This window comes from Portunus trituberculatus, chromosome 27 (assembly GCF_017591435.1).
Source record: "Portunus trituberculatus isolate SZX2019 chromosome 27, ASM1759143v1, whole genome shotgun sequence".
Taxonomy (NCBI): Eukaryota; Metazoa; Arthropoda; class Malacostraca; order Decapoda; family Portunidae; genus Portunus; species Portunus trituberculatus.
In genome coordinates, this window is record NC_059281.1 from 12948076 (window position 1) to 12952401 (window position 4326).

The following is a 4326-nucleotide window of genomic DNA, read 5'->3' on the forward strand; positions in this document are numbered from 1 at the left end:
AATCACTCAATTAGTCTGAAGTGCGAAGGACCGAACCAGCGTGAAGAGCCTGAAATGTGGTGAAATTGAACGAGAGTGTGGTGAAACTGAAGAGAGAGGGTGAAATGTGGTGAAACTGAAGAGAGAGACTGAAATGTGGTGAAATTGAAACGAGAGAGAGAATGAAATGTGGTGAAACTGATGAGAGAGACTGAAATGTGGTGAAATTGAACGAGAGAGAGACTGAAATGTGGTGAAACTGATGAGAGAGACTCAAATGTGGTGAAACTGAAGAAAGACTGAATTGTGGTGAAACTGAACGAGGGACTGAAATGTGGTGAAATTGAAGAGAGAGAGAGACTGAAATGTGGTGAAACTGATGAGAGAGAGAGAGAGAGAGAGAGAGAGAGAGAGAGAGAGAGAGAGAGAGAGAGAGAGAGAGAGAGAGAGAGAGACTGAAATATGAACAGGCTGAAGAGTTAAGAAACAATTAATTGAAGTGTGGACAGCCTGAAGAGAGGATGGCCTGAAAATTTAAAGATCTACTGAAGAATGAAAAGCTGCAAAGACAGACTGAAATGCGGACAAGCTGAAGAGAGAGACAATATTTTCAGCTTAAATCTATTCTCTCTCTCTCTCTCTCTCTCTCTCTCTCTCTCTCTCTCTCTCTCTCTCTCTCTGCAAGAAGTAAAATATGTAAACTTTCTTTTATTTTTGTCGTGCGCGCTGTCTCTTTCGTCTTGCCTTTGCGTATATCCTTGCTTCTCATGTCCTGTCCATCCATCTGTCTGTTTATCGAAGTTTTTATTTGTCTAATCCTCTGTCTGTCTATCTGTCTGTCTGTCTTTACTATTTTTTTTATTTGTTTGTGTTTGTTCATCTGTCTGTTCTCTTCCTTTTCCTCTCTTTCTCATCCCTTCCTTCTCTCATTCACATTTTTCCATCCTTTCTTCTTCTCCTTCACATCCAAAGTTCTTTTCTTTCTCTTCTTCCTTCTCTCCTTCCTTCCCATTCACCTCCTCAGACCACTCTTCCTTTCTTTCTTGTTCCTCCTCCTCTTCTTATCTAACTTCCTTTCAATCACCTCTTTTACAATCTCTTTCTCCTCCCTTCCCTTCCTTACATACATCATTCTCTCCTCTTCCTTCCCTCCTCGTCTCCTCGTCTTTATTTCCTTCGTCCTTTCTTTCTCATCTGCCTCTCCTCTTCCACTTCATCCCATCCCTTCTCTTCTCTAGTCCCTCTCATTTCTTCCCCTTTCCTTCCTTCTTTCCTGCCTGTCTGTCTCCTTGTCTGCCTCTCCTCGTCTCTTCGTCCTTGCTGGGTGACGAGAATACGAGAGATCAGCTGTGTGAGGGAATTTCAAGGTGTCATGAAAATTAAAAGCACCATTACGCCCGAAAGTGCTCCCGGGTATGTGGAAATATGAAGGTCGGCCTCTCAAAAAACTATGAAAAAAAAGATAGATTAATGAAAAGATGCGTCAGAATATTATCATAGTTGAGAATTTATGCGATATTAAATTTGAGGAATCCATGATGTTATGATGATGAGCAGAATTGTAATGGTGCATGCAGAGAGAGAGAGAGAGAGAGAGAGAGAGAGAGAGAGAGAGAGAGAGAGAGAGAGAGAGAGAGAGAGAGAGAGAGAGAGAGAGAGAGAGAGAGAGAGAGAGAGAGAGAGAGAGAGAGAGAGAGAGAGAGAGAGAGAGAGAGAGAGTGTGTGTGTGTGTGTGTGTGTGTGTGTGTGTGTGTGTGTGTGTGTGTGTGTGTGTGTGTGTGTGTGTGTGTGTGTGTGTGTGTGTGTGTGTGTGTGTGTGTGTGTGTGTGTGCTTTGCAGTGCCTATGCGTGTGAATGTGCGTGGGTGAGTTACAACACCCCAATAACTCTCGACACATCCTGAGGAGTAAACAAACAGCAACAACAACAACAACAACAACACGTGCGTAACATAGCTCCACTGACCCAACCAACACACGAACGACAAAAAAAAAAAAGACCAATTACGAAACATTTCATTGGAAAAAAGAATTAATTTGCGGCGCTGTTTGACGTTCACTTGCACGCCACTTTGAGACACACATCAACCGACTAAACAAAAGCATTAATATCACTAGTTAATGGCTTTAAAACAGGAGGAGGAGGAGGAGGAGGAGGAGGAGGAGGAGGAGGAGGAGGAGGAGGAGGAGAAGGAGAAGGAGGAGGAGGAGGAGGGGAAGGAGGAAGAAGAAAAAGAGCAAGAAGATAAGAAGGAGGAAAAGGAAAAGGAGGAGGAAAAGAAGAATATAAGAAGGAGGAGGAGGAGGAGGAGGAGGAGGAGGAGGAGGAGGAGGAAGAACAACAACAAGAAGGACAAGAAGAAAAGCAAGAGGAAAAGGACATGGAGAAGGAGGAAAAAGAAGATAAGGAGGAGGAAGAAAAGAAGGAGGAGGAGGAGGAGGAGGAGGAGGAGGAGGAGGAGGAGGAGGAGGAGGAGGAGGAGGAGGAGGAGGAGGATTTGGATTGGATTTACATGGGAGTATCAAAAACCAACAGATTTGCAGGTCCTTTCGCAGCTGTTTGAGGAGGAGGAGGAAAAGAAGGAAAAGGAGGAGGAGGAGAAGAAGAAGGAAAAGAAGAAGGAGGAGGAGGAGGAGGCATGAGGATAAGTAAAAGAGGAAGTGGTAAACAAGAAAGAAGAGAGTAAGAAAACAAAGACGAGGTTATGAAAGAAATGGAGAGAGATAGAAAAAAAAGTGAAAAGATAAACGATTGAAACAAGATAGAATAAAATCTCCATTCCTCTTCTCTTCTCTTTTCCTCTTCCTCCTCTTTTTTTTCTTATTCATACCATGTGGGCTTTTCACGGGAATTTCTGGGTTAAATGAGACACTTTTTAAGGTAACTCCTATCTCAAAGCCCACCCGCTAGGAAACTGTTGCCCGAGTGAGGAAGCCCAACCTACACTCGGACCGTTGACAGGATTCGAACCCGTGCACTTGGAGACCCTCGGCCCCCAAAGCACGCATGGTTCCACTGTACCACGGCGGCTTTGGCAAAACTTTCACAGCTCCCTTGCAAAGTTTATGATGGTTCTAGTTTGATATAATAAAAGTATTGAAATCCTAACATATGCTTAACAAGACTTCTCGTATAAATCATCCTATTCCTCTGCTTCCTCTTGCTTTCCTCTCATAAATACTTCCTTCCTCTTCTTTTTTCTTCCTCTTCTTTGTTTTCCCTCCCTTCATTTTCCTCCTTATGTACATCTTCCTTTTACGAAATCTTGAATAACCTTCCTCTTAACTACTTTCTCTCTCTCTCTCCTCCTCCTCCTCCTCCTCCTCCTCCTCCTCTCTTCTTCTTCCTCCTCTTCTCCTTCCCTCCACATGTATATCTTAAACAGACGACGCATCATCTCAAGTCCAATTGCTCCTGGAAAACTGTTACCTGCTTTTATAAGGGAGAGACTGGCTGATATATGAAGCAATCTCTCTCTCTCTCTCTCTCTCTCTCTCTCTCTCTCTCTCTCTCTCTCTCTGGGTTTACATGTATAAATCTAATCTATTTCCCCCCGTGTGTGTGTGTGTGTGTGTGTGTGTGTGTGTGTGTGTGTGTGTGTGTGTGTGTGTGTGTGTGTGTGTGTGTGTGTGTGTGTAAATATTGGGTGTTGTGATGTCTGTTATTGGTTTCTTGGTAAATTTATTTGTTTCTCACGGACTTAATCTCTCTCTCTCTCTCTCTCTCTCTCTCTCTCTCTCTCTCTCTCTCTCCCTTCCATCAACAGAGCGACGCCAATACCACGGAGATATTAACTTCTTAAGCTTCAAGCGTTCAACACTATTATAGCCAATGACTCTGTTAATGAGAGAGAGAGAGAGAGAGAGAGAGAGAGAGAGAGAGAGAGAGAGAGAGAGAGAGAGAGAGAGAGAGAGAGAGAGAGAGAGAGAGAGAGAGAGAGAGAGAGAAAGAGAGAGATGTAATTTTCTTTTTTCTTTTCATATTATTGTGTGTGTGTGTGTGTGTGTGTGTGTGTGTGTGTGTGTGTGTGTGTGTGTGTGTGTGTGTGTGTGTGTGTGTGTGTGTGTGTGTGTGTGTGTGTGTGTGTGTGTGTGTGTGTGTGTGTGTGTGTGTGTGTGTGTGTGTGTGTGTGTGTCTGTGCAATCAAGCAAGTTCATATGTATGTATGTATGTATGTAAACCCATGTATGTATGTAAACTTATGTAAATATATAAATGAAAGCCCACCGGATGTGACCGCAGTGTGTGTGTGTGTGTGTGTGTGTGTGTGTGTGTGTGTGTGTGTGTGTGTGTGTGTGTGTGTGTGTGTGTGTACACACACACACACACACACACACACACACACAC